This window comes from Atta cephalotes (genome assembly GCF_000143395.1).
Source record: "Atta cephalotes unplaced genomic scaffold scaffold00029, whole genome shotgun sequence".
NCBI lineage: Eukaryota > Metazoa > Arthropoda > Insecta > Hymenoptera > Formicidae > Atta > Atta cephalotes.
Window position 1 is genome coordinate 406,002 of NW_012130093.1, and position 17,025 is coordinate 423,026.

General features: G+C 36.3%; 1 pseudogene; it reads left to right on the forward strand.

Annotated features, from left to right (window-relative positions):
- The first annotated feature begins 2,103 nt into the window (after positions 1 to 2,103).
- Positions 2,104 to 14,873, forward strand: LOC105620801 (annotated as a pseudogene).
- Positions 14,874 to 17,025: the final 2,152 nt, after the last annotated feature.

Consider the following 17,025-nt stretch of genomic DNA (forward strand, 5'->3'; position numbering starts at 1 on the left):
GTGGCGGCGGGATGGTGGCGGGATGGCGGTAGCGGAGTGGCGGCAGGGTGGCGAGATGTGGGGTGACGGTCCTCAGTGATACGTGATGCCACAACATGGCGGTATCACGTATCATTATAAATACCGATAGCGCCGGGGACTTCCCGCGCCCTCCTCCTCCTTCCCCGCGCTTACCAGTACCTCCCGCGCCTATGAATATCCCTCACGCCCCGCGCTCTTCTCTAGCCCCATGGGTTAGAACCCGCCTTACTATACCACTTGTGAAAAACAATATATTTTAATATGGATTTATATGGATTAAACGAAGCGTGATTTCATAAGCGCTAAATACGCGAGAAGAGTTTCTTGCGTGGGAACAATATTGCGATAATTTCATCAAATCGCTAGAGGAACAGAAAGTCGCGCTAAACGTCCGCGATTATCGATTGATGTGAAACAGTCGATCGTTCGTATTGCGAGACTCGAAAATTTAAAAGATACTGTGCGCGAACGTTTTGTGCAAGTGGATGCCGAGTATATCGCGGGACCTCGATGGCGCGAGATTGATACAGCGTTCGAAAGCTGTATATTGATCGGTGCCGGTGATAAACTCTGGACACATCAAAGCTCGCCAATTCGTCGAAGATGCGAGAGAGATAGTGCTGGAACGTGTACAAAGTGTTATTCAGAAACATGATAACATTAAGATAAACACAGTGTTTAATGATGAATTTGTATCGGATATTGTATTGATAAACGTGTGAATAAAAGTGTGAGCACGAGAAACTATGAACTTCCGTTCGTCCGATTTGAACCACGTGTCGCGCGTGGTTGAGCCTATCCTGCCATCGCTGAAGGAATTCCAGAAAACGATAGCGGGTGGACGCTGTTGCATATCCTGAATCTAACTAAAAATGTAAACGTAAACAAATATAATCCGTTGCACGCGGGATGTCGCACCCCAGCGAGAAATTAATATGATAGTCAACATGCGATTCGTGGACATGTTTTGCCTGATCAGTGGTTGCCACTCTACATCCAGCTAAAAAGCATACGGAGCGAAAGTCATCATATCCGCACTATTCAGTGCTAAATCTCACAGGCATCCAGTTTCCAATGACGTTGAGTCAAATTAAAAGATTTGAAAGTCTCAACGATATCTCCAAATATTTATCTCATCGAGGAAAAAGAAATGCTTCCATTATGGCTTATCAAAAGAAGGGCAAACACGTCAATCTTTTGTACGTATAAGATCCATGCAATAATACATAGCGATAATACAGAGCATTTTGCATGGATCAAGGATTTATCTCGCCTTGTGAGATCGCAAATTACAACAAGAAAGAATAGAATATTTCCGTGATAATCGTATACATTTAAAAAAGAAAAAATTATAAATATTTTCAGCAACATTTTGTTTTTAAATAATAATAAAAATTTGTGTTATTTTTCAGATGCCTGCGCTATTTTCATACAAGCATGAAATTGGAGGTTCACACAATAGACTGTGGAAAATTTAACAACTACGCGATCCGGCTACCCAGTGAGGACAACAAGTGATTGAGCTTCAGCAACCACCGCAGGAAGGAACGCATCCCGTTCCATGATCTACACTGATCTAGAATGCACTCTAGAGAAAATGAAGATGACATGAAATCCAACTATATGTATCAATAACATCGAGTATTTACCTTAGCATACTATGTTCATTGTTCGTACGGCTCGTTGTGTATGTATCATTTTCGTCGCGGTAATGATTGCGTCGCATGGTTCGCCGAGGAACTTAAAAATTTAGCGCATACTGTAAATACTATCCTATCTATTAATGTTCCCATGGCAGATTTTACGCGAGATGATTGGCAAAAATTTAACAGTGCCACGTGTGCGAACCATTCGCGCCAGATGACACGCGGGTACGCGATCATTGCTACTTGACAGGGCGATATAGAAGTTTTAGTGATCTATATTTAAAAACAGATATTGTTGTTGGCTAATATCTGAGAATTTTCGGGATAGTTGCATCACCAGTTCGATTCCGCGTATTATTATACACTACCGGGTTTTATGTGAGACGCGATGTTAAAACAGACTTGCGTCAATTTCGAATTTCTTACCGACGTTAACATGGTTCTATTCATCGAACGTAGTATACGTGGCGGTCTGAATCAATGTTCAAACAGGTATGCGCAAGTCAACAAGTACATGCAGTTGTACGATCCATCGAAATCATCGACATATCTGATATACATCAACAACTTGTACTATTGGGCAATGTGTCAACCATTGCCATATGCCGATTTTCGCTGGGTGATCGCGACGTAGATAATTTTGATATTATGAATGTCGCATTTCAGATTCATTTACGTTCTTGAGGTTAACTTGAAGTATCCGCAACATGATGTGCATTCCGATCTATCGTTTTGTCCAACGCGCGAGAAACTCGCGCGAGAAGAAAAGCTTCTCGCGACATTGTATGATAAAAAAACGTTACGTCATACATTATTGCAATCTGCAGCAATGTACTCGTCACGGTCTCCGCTTTATAAAGATCCATCGTACTGCAATTCGCGCAATTTCCATGGCTTCGCGAGTACATCGAACTCAATACAGTTTTAGAACTTTAGCAAAGAATAAGTTCAAGAAAAACTTATTCAAATTAATGAACAACGTGATTTTTGGCAAGACCATGGAGAATGTACGTAACCATATTAATGTGTTGGGATGGGAGATACGGTGTAGAGTGAGTAGTAGAGACAATGATCGCGAAACCAAATTTTCACAATAGAAGCATTTTTTCCGAGAACCTGGTTGCGATAGAAATGTGGAAACTCGAGGTTCGACAAACCGATATACGTGGATATGTGCATCCTCGATATATCTAAAACGTGTTTATACGAATTTCATTACGAGTACATGTTACCGCTCTTTCATGAAAAATATAAAATTATGTACACTGACATTGATAGTTTCATATATGTAGAATGCGACGATGTCTACGCTGTTGTGAAATGCGATATCAATAGATTCGATACGAGCGATTACGCGATCGATAATACTTACAACATTCCGCTAGTAAATAAAAAAATTCCCGATTTAATGAAAGATGAAAACAATGGTGTGATCATGACTGAATTCGTCGGGCTTAGAGCAAAAATGTACGCTTTGCACGTCGATGGCAAAAAAGATATTAAGAAGGCAAAGGACGTCAAGAGCAACGTTGTAGCGAAATCCATAACGTTCAATGATTATACGCAGTGTCTCAATGACACAATTAAAATAACGTAGGCAGTCGTGCTTAAGATCGAAATTGCACGAAGTATACACCATATCCGAAACAAAAATCTTTCTGAATCCATACGATGATAAGCGGTACTGTTCCAGATTCTACCGATATACTGCCATGGGGACATTATAAAATATTATTATAAAAAAATTCATTTCTTTTTTTTCGTATTTATGTATTTCTTATTAATAAAAACACATTTATATATGATGTATAATATATTTAATATGTATAATATGTATATTATGTATAGTATGTATATATGTATATATGTATGTATATATGTATGTATTTATATATGTATGTATGTATGTACGTGTATATGTACGTATGTATATGTACATGTATACGTATGCATCTGTAATATGTGTAATGTGTATAACATGTGTAATGCGTTTATATTTACATAGAGAAAAAATAATTATATAATTTGTAATAAATTTTATTTTTATAACACTATCCTTGTGTATCGAAGAGTTGTGCAAATTATCAAATCTGAGCTATTTCATTTTATCTTCTTTTTTATGTAATACCTTTTCAACTAGATATACGTTGAGATTAGCGACACGATGCAACTCATACTCATAGAATCCTCCAGCGACCGATTTTCCGTGGTAATCTTCCAGTAGATACGTTACAAGATTAGTTTTCTGTACTTTGATAATTCTAAACACTTCCTTGGTTCAATTTGGCGTGTAATCTTTCTCAAAGATCGTCTTGAATTTGTTCACACGTGAGTCCCCACTTTGAATCGCGGAAGTGCGACAGCCTTTACGCTACTGTACACCGTATTTAAGAGTTTATCAGCAATCGTAGGAGTCACATCAATGAGCATACCGACAATTCGAAACTTTCGCGTGTTGTACTTAGACACGAGACGCGGTAGCAAGTCGATCCATTTATAATTTCCATTGTGCGTAAATTATTTCCATATATCGTTTTTCAACGTATGATTGAACCGCTCAACAGATACCTTCATTATGAAATATGTTGAATAATGATTTATATTGTGTTTTTTCAGGAGTTCTTGCACGTTTGCGTTGTAAAATTCTTTTCCCATATCGGTTTGCAAATTTTTTGAACATCTTCCATTGTCTCGAATTATCTTTGCGATCGCTGTAGACATCTCATTTCCATCTCTCTCTCTCTTGATTTTCAGCGGTACGATGTGCTCACATCGATAATGATGAGAATATAGTGATAACCTTTGTTGAATCGTGTGTAAGGGCGCATCTCGATCACAGGCTGCCACAGATCTTCATATCTGTAAATTATGATACATCTGCGTGAAAAATTTTTTCTCGTCGGAATATGCAGTTCTTCTAGTCGTTATTTTTCGAGGTTTTTCTTCTCTGTTATGTTATGTTACGATTATTGCTGTATAATGCGTAAAATATCACAAAGTTCTTAAACGCAAACGTTGTTTATCGGCATTTTAATATCAACTAAAATGACTGTGTATCTCGTTTCAATTTATAATAAAGTCAGTTTCATGAAGCTTCTCGATAATAGACAATATTTCGTTATCGTGGACGTTGTCCACGAGGCTTCAACCAATCGTAGATGATTCACTAACTCGTTAGGATCGTCCCAATGAACATAATCGACTTTATTGTTGTTTAGTTTCCTGATGCGTATTTATAACTTGTATTTTACCTGACACTAAGAGTGCTATTATTTCTACTTTATATTTGTACCTTATATTATATTTGTACCTTTTGCTGCTCACTATTGGATTATCCGTTTTATGACTGCGCTTGTGAACATTCGTTGCCAACAGTATATATACTTTTATATGCTAGTTTATCATTTTCTGTATAAATAGTATTATCGGGAATATTTGCATCGTGCCGTTCTCGCTAAAATATACGCCATAAATGTGATCGATCGCATCTCTGTCACGAAAAGCATGTTTATATATTTTTGTCCAAGTGCCCCCAATTGATTATGCAACTCCTCACGAACTTGCCGCGTTTGCAATGATTGTTTAACGTTTCATAAACGTTTTCGACTGAGGAAACGTGCGAATGTTCGTACGATAATTCGTATAGTTCAGGCGACGCATAAATGGAATTCGACGTAATGTTCGATTTTTTTGTACATTGCTTTTTAGATGATGGTATTAATTGAATTGTCTATCCAGAAGTCACCATCATTATCATCATGAACATCTTCATTATCTTCAAGTTTTCTTTTCTTAATATTTTTATTCTTAATATTTTTATCCTAATAACGTTGATTTCTTCTTGATTGAGATTCATCATTAGCGGTGTTCTCGACAATCTGTTTTAGAAGTTCGACGATAGGTTTAAAGTGTTTCTCCAATGCTATATCTTCCTATTTTGCCAGTATTTTTAAAGCGCGGTTTTTTACGAATCAATTCACTCATTTTCGTCATTTGTTTCGCTATCCTCTCATGAATCTTGAGCTCTTTCTTGTTATTCATGTTGCACTCGAAAGGAAATGTTGTATAGTTGACAACGACTAATCACATTAAAATATCGCATATTCATTAAATCCTTTTCTGTATCATTCATTCGTAAGCACTGTCTTTATCTGACTACAAATTCATTTTTGTTGCCAACAGCAACGACACACTTCATAGAAATTCTCATAAGACATGTCAGTGTTTACATGATCATTGTATACATGTTTCAGATTGATACTATTCTGTTTCAACAGATTTGCATTATAAGATGTTTCAATATCTTTGCGTATGTCTGACACAGATAAAAACAGTCAACGTCCACGTGTCAACCCATTGCAAAGTACTCACTGATTGTGTCTTGCTTGTCGCATGTCACGTCATTGAAAACAAAAATGGAATTTGAGCACCTCGTTCGGTAGTAATACATTATTATTATTGGAGAATGTAAAATAACTAATTTCTTTCGGTGCTAATAAATTCTCCAAGTATTGGTATTTTGATTGTTGCAATGACTTCGAGTATACGTACACGTTTTCCAAACGTATGCCATGTGGACTTTTCAGCAAATTTATCAATATGTTTGTTTTGCCACAGTTTGAGTTTGTCGAAGATGATTCCGCATATAGAAATCGGCAGCATGTTTCCATACTTGCGTATTTCTTTTTTAGACAGTACTTTATTACGATATTAATCATTTTGATCATCTGCGATTATCGCATGAACTTCATATCTTCTTCCTTCACAACATTGATAATATTGAAAAAAAAATGACATCGGATCAAGAGCGGATGTATTTATAGTAGCGCAAGCGAAAGTATTCAAAATGCTTCTTATCGTATTAGACAACTGTGATGTACATAATTTAACCTCCAAAGAGTTGAAGTATATACCGAAAATTATTTTGCTACGAGAATTTAAGAATTACATAGATCAACTGTGGGACCGATTATCCGAGCATATAAAAGTTGACTCAGAGGTTCAGCATCGTCGGTGCTTGAAACATTATAATTTGCTCTGCCATCGATCGCATATTGATGGTCAGCGTCATTTATAAGAAATTATAGCAAATGTCAACAAAAGATTACGGTTTTTTAAATCACGCTATAACGCACTTCCGATTGAGTTACATATCCCCGGATATCAATTTTGTGGTCCAGGTACGCATTTAGGAAAGCGATTGGCTAGAAGCGATCGAAGCATTAATTAATTAATTGGATTAATTGGCGGCGTGTCGTGATAGCAACATAGTTTATTCGCGGAGCAAAGATCTCACGAAACGATAAGCTGATAAAATACTCGCTAAAGAGGCGCGGAAACGAATTACCGCGAAAGATTCGACTCTTGAAGAGAGAGAGCTGCTGCCACAGCTGTTTGGGTGGCTACGAAAGCTATAACGAAAATTGGTATGGGCATGAAAACGAAGAAGAAAAAGCGGACGAAAAAACGAATATAACGCGGTATCTTATCTATTCTATCGCTGTTGGGAGTTTTCGGTTTGTTGGTCAGCAGCGCAAGAAAAGCTATAAACGATAATAAAGTCGCGCAACATCAGTTGGAAGAACTGAAACATCATAATCGCGTCATGGAAAGTCACCTCGTTTCGTACAAGCGTGGACGAGGAATCACACCGGAAAAAATAAAAAGGTTTAAAAAAAATGTTAAACAGTTGCCAAAAATGCCGAAGGGTGTAACTACCAACGTACAACTGCAACAACTGACAAAACGTATGCGTATTCCATGTTTTAGAGATATTTTTATGCATATTACCTTACCAACAGAGACAGTGTATCGGAACGAGAGCAGTATCGTAAATTTAAATAATATTGATGGACCAGGTACTCATTGGGTGACGTAAGCGAAGAGGGGAGATCGTGCTGTTTACTTTGAGTTTTAGTTTCGATCACCGAAGGAATTGATGCGATATTTGGACATAATGTAAATCGAGTATAATCGCACGCCTTATCAACATTACGATCAAACTATGGACAACTATTAGGTGTACAACTTTGCTTCCGCTGTTTTTTCTTCGAAATTCGAGGCTTATTATAAAAAACTGGTTATACATTTATGATTCAAAGTATTGTCCATCGCTGGCCACTACTTTCTCCCATCTTTCGGGTAGCGTACGAATCCCGCGTCGAAAAAACTGGTCATCTTTTGAGGCTATTCACGAATTGATTCAATTTTTTACTTCTTCATAAGACGAAATGCTGGTCAGCCAGGCCGTGTGCCATTGATCGAAACAAGTGATAGTCAGAGGGAGCAACGTCTGGAGAATACGGCGGGTGAGGTAGGACTTCCCATTTCAACGTTTCTAAGTATGTCTTGACCACTTTCGCAACATGGGGTCGAGCATTGTCATGCTGCAAAATCACTTTATCGTGTCTCTCATTGTATTGCGGCCATTTGTCTTTCAATGCTCGGCTCAAACGCATCAATTGCGTTCGATACCGATCGTTTGTGATTGTTTCAGTCGGTTTTAACAGTTCACAATACACTACGCCGAGCTGGTCCCACCAAATACAGAGCATGACCTTAGAGCCGTGAATATTCGGTTTGGTCGTCGAACTCCTCATTTTCTGCGCTTAGGATTATCGTAATGAATCCATTTTTCGTCCCCAGTCATAATGCGATGCAGAAATCCCTTCCGTCTTTGCCTTTCAAGCAGCTATTCACAAGCAAACAAACGCCGTTCAACATCTCTCGGCTTCAATTCGTACGGCACCCAATTTCCTTACTTCTGAATCATTCCCATTGCTTTGAGGCGTTTTGAAATGACTTGTTGAGTCACTCCCAATGATCGTGCCAATTCTTCTTGATTTTGACACGAGTCTTGCTCAAGTAATGCCTCCAATTCTGCATCTTCGAAAACCTTCTCTCTTCCACCGCTATGCCGGTCTTCGACGTCAAAATCACCGTTCTTGAAGCGTTGAAACCATTCACGTCACGTTCTTTCATTAATAGCGGCTTCACCATAAGTATTTGAGAGCATTCGATGAGCCTCAGCCGCAGATTTCTTCATATTGAAGCAAAAAATTAAAACCTCCCGCAAATGACGAGAATTTGGCTCGTAAACTGACATTTTCAATCGAGAATAACTTTATGATGCAGAATCGACTAATGTTTCTATGGGATTATGTTGACAGATGCTCAAGTTTATTGTATGACGTCTATGATCTATTTATTTCGACCACCATTTATCGCTAAAGTCATCTATAGAAAAACGGCGGAATCAAAGTTGTACACCTAATATGTTTACAGTTTTTACAGTTGGCGATCACTTTAAGAATTGATATTGCACTCTTTCAACTCAGTATTCATTTAAACATGTCGTTTATGCTCACCGGTAAGAGCGATTTGCTACTTTTCGGTCGTAGATTTGAGCGATGGCGATTACGAGCTCGGTTTAACTTTGAATCATACGATATCTAATGTAAATTCATTGAATAACAGGTTTTACTGATGAAGATGACAAAGAAATTGTCATTCCCGAAGATCATACGAAATACGTGACATAAATAAATATCTAAGACATGCAATTTTATAATTTTATTCTAATGATGTTACAAGAGAGAAAACGCTTCGCAAAAAAGATGAAAAGTACTCATTGACTATTCATGCCAATAATAATACAATAAAGAGTGAGATCAAATGCGCTTGTCGAGTAAAAGAAATTTTCATCAAACCTCACAATATTGGAGGTTGGGATTGAAATTGATTTTCATTGAAAATGAAAATCCTGTGGAGGATGCTGGAGTGGCACGCAACAGTGGCACGAATTAGACGTATCGATAAATATCATCAACTTAAATATCATTCGCATTGAATGCAACGTGACCACGGGCGTATATGGTACAGCAACGATAAGTCCATTTACACAATACATGAATTTTCACCGAGCGTGCCGCCAGGATATAAAATATCGGAAAAACCGACACAGTTCATTTATCTTCCGATCATCGGAACATTATGGATCTGACGATTCGCATTGTGAATCAAGACAATTGTTCGATTTTCGCGGAGAAGAAATCACCGTTAGATTGCATATGGAGGTGTCAGCGATAAAGGAATATGATAACGACAACGTGAGATGCTTGTTCTGAACAAGCAGGCGAAACAGACAGGGAACATATTTTTGTCAGAGGGACGACAGCGATCAAAAATATTTGAGCGTTCAGTAGAAAAAACAAACACTGCGTCGAACATTAAATTTTTACAATCATTGGGCTTTGTTGTATGAAATATTTGAGAAGGTTGATATCTTGAATATTGGAGGCGAACAATCTTTGACGATCGCATCGTCAAGTTTCACATGTACAATCCGTACGTCAACACGACGTTTGGACATAGCGACAAGATAAGGATACCCATACAAGAGAATTTATACATGTTACCGTGTGAAAGCATTCTCTCGAAGGTAGATTGACTTCAAAGGAAAAAAATGTACAAAAGCAACCAAATCTTGGATGTAATTGTGTGGCGTTCGATGAAATTCGAATTCAACGGAGATTGATCGCAGCAAAAACGTTGGAATAACTAGTCTTATGAAGGGTTATGCAACGTTTTCTAATGAAATATAGTTTGCATAATGCTGGATTTATCGACTTTAGTGATACCGCAAAAAGCCTAATAACAGACGATGGATACATTAATTTTTGTGTACCGCTCAGCATATTGTTGGCTTTTTGCGAGAATTACAAAGGTATGATAATTAACACTCGTCAATTAATTTTGACACGAACGCGCAACGGTAACAATTACATAGTGGGAGATCCAGCGACAGAGCTGACGCTTGAATTATTCAAAGTACAATGGCGAATGCCTCGTTTTATTGAATGAAGTGTTGAATTTATTGTAATAAACTATCCATGCTGCACGTTTCAGAGAGCAGACGATATCTGAGTATGAGTTTCCGTTCGTGGGATTTATGTAAGTATCGCCTATTGTCGGTTACAACGAAGCATTCCTGGGCCATCAAGACTGCAATTCAGTTGGAAAAACGATATGTTATTTTTAGTCTATAGACTAGATAAAAAAAAATATCATGACGGCACATAAAATTTATTTCGATACTTGTAAATTAATCAATGTAAAACTTTATTTAAACTCTGAATTTTATCCGTATGATGATGAATCTGAATCTAGACTTTGACAAACGCAGAACCATTATTTTGTATGATATGTATTTACGTTCCGTACGTCTTACTATCAAATCTCTCGTGAAAGAAATAAATCATTATTCCAATTACCTTTTAAAAGATTATACTCTAGTGACCATTGATTGCTCGTGACAAAACGAATCCATCAAGAGTGAGACCGTGAATGTACGATTAAAATTTGAATTCAAAGAGAATGTATCCGCGAATACAGTTGCCTATTGTCTTATCATACACGATCACGTGATCAAATATAGTCCAATGTCAAATAGTCAAATAGTACGCAAGATTACGTAAATTATCATCAACAAAAAAAAATTCTCTCCCTCTTTTTAATATATGAGATAAAATCCAAGATCAAGATGAGATCAAACACAGTCTCAAAAAGTCGTTCATCATGACTATACCAATGTTTGTAGATCTGCAAGGATTTATCGTTAGAAAGAAATTTGTCGTGAAAGAAATGGCGGTGTTGAGAAAAGGAGCTATTCTTTCTCATTATATTTTTACGTGTCCCATGCCATGGAACTTCTTGACGAAGTCAGAAAAGTATTGCGCTTCTTGACTGAGTGTTTATCAGCATGGATTGCAATGGAAAGACGGGATGATTTCATATAGCATGTCGAAACTGATTACAATGGCTATAATTGGTGTAGAAGAGAAGGATGACGATGAGGTTCTTGTATACGTTAAAGGACATGAAAAACGCAGCTGACAGACTCGAGAATTGAGACTCTGGATGCTGATTACTAAGCTATAGATTCTTTACATAATCTAGATGTGATTAATACTGTACGATGAAAAACATGTTAAGAATTGTGCGTTACAAAATATATTTAAAATATTGGAAATATTAAATTAGTTCGGTCCGTTTTTTATGCATTTATTTCAAAACAAAATGAATGAACAGATCAATTAAAGTATTATCTATCGCTGCCTACTACTTTTTCCCATCTCTCAGGCAATTTTCGAATTCCATCTCGAAAAAATGACTCGTCTTTGAAGGCGATCCAATTTTGAAGCCAATTTTCGATTTCTGCGAAAGAAATAAAACCGATGACTTGCTGCATCTTTCGGAACAACCAGTAATCAGAAGGAGCAATGTCCGGAGAATACGGTGCGGTAAAACATTCCATTTGAGCGTTTCCAAATATTTTTTTACAACTTTAGCGACATGAGGCCGAATGTTGTCATGAAGAAGAATAACTTTATCATGTCTTTGCTCGTATTCTGACCGTTTTTCTTTCCGCAATGCACGGCTCAAACGAATCAATTGTAGCCGATACCGATCGCTCATAATGGAATTGCCAGGTTTCAGCAGCTCATAGTAAACAAGACCCTTTTTCCACCAGTTCCACCAAATACAGAGCATGATCTTCGAACCATGAATGTTCGGTCATGTTGATGTTGAGGTCGATGGCAACGAGGCCGGGCTTAGCGTAGTATTTTTTCTTCTTGAGGTTGTTGTAGAATATTCACTTCTCATCTCCAGTCACAATTCGATGCAAAAAACTTTTTTTCTGTTGTCTTTGAATCAGCTGTTCGCAAGTGAAAAATCGCCTTTCAACGTCTCTCGGTTTCAGTTCATAAGGTACCCAATTTCCTTATTTTTGAATCATTCCCATGGCTCTCAATGGTACAGAAACGGCTTGTTGAGTTATCCCCAATGATTCTGCAAACTCCTCTTGCGTTTGACTCTGATCTTCGAGTAATGCCTCTAATTCTTTATCTTCGAATTTTTTTGGCTGTTCAGAGCGAAGCTTGTCTTCAACGCTGAAATCTCCATCCTTGAAACGTCGAAACTATTCCCTACATGATTTATCAGTTGGAGCAGTGTCACCATATGATAAACTTCGAGCATTCGATGGGCTTCAGCCGCACTTTTCTTCCAATTAAAGCAGAAAATCAAAACCTCCCGCAAATGCTGCTTGGTTAACACAAAATTTGACATTTCAAACTCAGTAAAAATCAAGGTTTTTGTATGAAACTCAAAGCGATATAAACTGAATATTATTAGCAGATGTTTAAAACTCTCCGAAACCGTCAAAATCAGCTGTCACTGTGTATCATTCACAACAGCTGGAGCTATCTTTAGGGAAACGAACCGAACTAATTTGTACTGCCAATATATAACTAGTGGTTGCCAGAAAAAATATATCAAGTTTAAAAAATAAAGTATGAGATTTTTTAAAATGCATTTTAATTTCTTTCCTCTATTCCTTATAATTAAGAATCTATCAATAATGACAGTTGTTCAGTAGTATGTATATAATTTAATAAGTGTTTCGATAGTTACTCACTAACAATTTTAATAATGATTCAATAATTAGGAACGCTTGGCCATTTCTATTACTAAACATATTATCAGTTGCTAAATTAAAATCATTGCCCAGCCATATTATTTAAAAAAGCATTAAATATCTATTTAATAAAATCGTGTGCAAAAGAAGAAAAAAAAGAGAGCGCAAATAATACAATAAGTATAGAATTCCAACGGAAGAAAAAGGACTGGATCCTACAATGGGTAGGAGAGGATAATAGTTTAAAGAACGCAATGAGTGAAAGAGAGAAAGAACAAACTCCTTCTTCCCCTCTAACACGGATCCTGACGCGCTTCCCCCTCCCCCGAACCCAGAATCTGTGACTTCATCTTCTTTATCCGCGCGACACTAGCTATCTGCTGATTGCTGCATCCGTGGATTAGAATCCTCACTATTATCTTACTCTAGCTGATTTTGATTTTTGTTACATTACATTAAAAAATTGGACCCCATGTAACATTACATCATTGAGAAAATTTTTTAAATTAATTTCTTGCTTCCTCGTATTTATGATGTATTCTGATATATTATATCTTCAGTTATGCTCGTATTATACAGATAATAAAATATCCTAAGTTTCATATGTTCATTATTTTATTACCTTTTTGAGTCCTAAATTCCAAATGAAAGATCATTTAATACATATATTATCTTCAAAATATGTCATGAAGAGCTTTTAAATATTTTAATGTATATAATGTACATAATAAAAACAATAAATTCTGAAATTTCACGAATTTTAATTAAAATTGATCAAAACATGCTACAATTAATATATAAAATTGTCCAGCAAATAAATAAAGAAATGGAAGCCAAACGCTATTGTGTTGTGATATTCTTGGATGTTTTGCAGGCCTTTGATAAAGTTTGGCACGAGATTGCTATACAAGAAAAATCTTCCCATAAATTACTATTACATATTAAATCTTACATATTAAATCTTATCTCCAAGAAAGACATTCTTTTATTAATCAAGAAGAGAGCCTTTCTAAGTTAGACCTTTTTAAGTTATATGAAATACACTCTGAAATTCCACAGGGCAATGTCCTAAGACCATTCTCTATTTGCTTTACACAGCAGATTTTCCTATAAATTCGCAAGGAACATTCGCCACATATGCAGATGACACAATGATTCTGTCTGCTCATAAGAATCAAAGTAGCCTTGATTTGATGCAATAATGAAAACATGGAGAATAAGAACATGGAGAATAAGACTCAATGAGAGACTAAGTTCACTACGTGACAATCATAATAAAATCTGCCCGATAGTCACATTAACTAGTTTCCTAATTTCACAAAGAAGCAAAGTACCTGGACAAACGCCTAATGTAGAAGAAGTATATTTCCATGAAGCGAAAACAACTTTGGAATTCAACTCTTCAAACTATATTGGCTTATTGATTGTAAATCATTAGCTATTTCTTGAAAATAAACTTCTCTGAGTATTCTAGAAACGATTTGGACTTACAAAATTCAACTCCGAGGCACTGCCTCAAATTCAAATATAGAAATCCTCTAAAAATTTCAGTCAAAAATGTTTCGAATCATCACAGACGCTCCGTGGTACAGATTCTCCACAAAGACTTTAGTATCAACACAGTCAAGAAGGAAATTATAGATACTACAGCAGGAGCTACAACGTATAGGATTGATCAACATCCAAACGTGTTAGCTGCAGAATTTATGAAGGAGAAGACAACATGAAGAGTAAAAAGAAAAATCCGCAAGATCTGATTATAATATATAATATAATTGTTTATAATATAGGAGTATTCCAATAGGATCACTCCCTTTAAGTGATCCTATTGGAATACTCCTATATTAAAAATCAAAATTAGTAGCCATACATGCCATTAAATATCTCTAAGAGACAGATAACGACACTTGTAGGAATTAAAAAAAAGGTTTTGATTTTTGTTATATCACAGAAATTGGACTCCATATGGAATGACGTTATATCTTTGAGGAAGGTTTTTAATTAATTTCTTGCTTTCGTATTTATATTCTAACGTATTTTATATTTCAGATATTTTTAATTATACCAGGTGTACAAGTCTGAAATGACAATTTGAGAAACAGATAGCGCACCAATGCAATGTGAAGTACAAAGATTTAACATTATACACCATTTTATTGTACCATCAACAAGTGTCAAACGCGCAAAGTGATTTGATTGAAAAGTGTTTGCATAGTATTGTGTTGCTGTGTTTAATATGACGAAATTTGTACCAAATAAGGAGCATTCGCGGACAGCATTAATTTTTTGTTTTCATTTGAAGAAAACTGCTGCGGAATCATACCGATTACTTGGAGAAGCTTATGATGAACATGCTCCATCGCAAAAAACGTGTGAACGATGGTTTCAGCGTTTCAAAATTGGAGATATTACAGACAAGGAACACAGCAAACCACCCAAAAAGTACGAAGACGTGAATTGCAAGCATTGCTGGATGAAGATGATCATAAAAACAACTCGCAGAGCAATTGAGCGTTAATCAATAAGCTGTTCCAATCGCCTACAAGAGATGGGAAAGATTCAGAAAGTCGGCAGCCACATGAATTGAACGAGAGACAGATGGAGAGGCGCAAAAACACATGGGAAATTTTGCTTGAATGATAGAGAAGAAAGTCATTCTTGCATCGTATCGTTACTGGGGATGAAAAGTGGATTTTTTTTTGAGAATTCCAAGCGTAAAAAATCATGAGTAGACCCAAGCGCACCACCCACATCGACCGCAAGACCGAATCGCTTTGGCAGGAAGACGATGCTCTGTGTTTGGTGGGACCAGAAGGGTCTATTATGAGCTATTGAAGGCGAAACGGTTAATACCAAACACTATCAACAACAATTGATCGATTTGAACTGTTCGCTGCTTAAAAAACGACCGAAATACCAAAAGAGGCAACACAAAGTCATTTTTCTCCATGACAATGCTCCAACATGCAACAAAACCAGTTCAGGATTGGAAGCACTCAGCTGGGAAGTTCTACCTGCGGCTTATTCACCAGACTTGGCTCCTTCCGATTACCACTTGTTTGCATCGGTGGGTCACGCACTTGCTGAGCAGGGCTTTGGTTCGTACGAAGACGTGAAAAAATGACTCGATGAATGGTTTGCGGCAAAAGGGGAAGATTTTTACTGGCGTATCCACAAATTGCCCGAAAGATGGAAAAATGTGTAACTAGCAATAGAGCATACTTTGAATAAATCTCTTTTTATCATTCTTCCGTAACGTGTTTTTTTTTTGGGAAAAAATCGTCATTTCATACTTGTACACCTGGTAGTTTCCTATTGCACAGATATCGAAGTTAGAATGACATGATATGTTTCCTACTTCTTTATATTTTTGAATCATAATCTGTGAGAATAAATAATTATTTAAAAGATTGCTTTCGACAATTATGTATCTTATGAGAATCTAATGTATGCTTTAATTGGCATAGTAATAACATGATAAATTTTATTAATTTTGATAAAAATCACGTAAAAGTAACAATTTTACTGGCTGATCCCGATTTTTATTTCATCATTACATTCAAAGAATTGGATATGTGACGTTACATAGAATTTTTATTTTTATCTCATTAAGTTACAATGCATAAAAGATTTTTTTTCAATGTAATGTTTAATATAATGTGTATAAACCATAATTAATTATGAAATATTACATATATAATTACCGTTTTATGTATATTGCATATCATGTATATCTGTTTTCAATCAATTTTTTAATGGTACTCATAAATACAAAGCGTGAAAAAGTATTAAATTTTGATTATATCTTCATTTATGATTCATACATATAAAAAGTAATTACGAAATACTAATTGAAATGTTAATGTATATCAATGTATA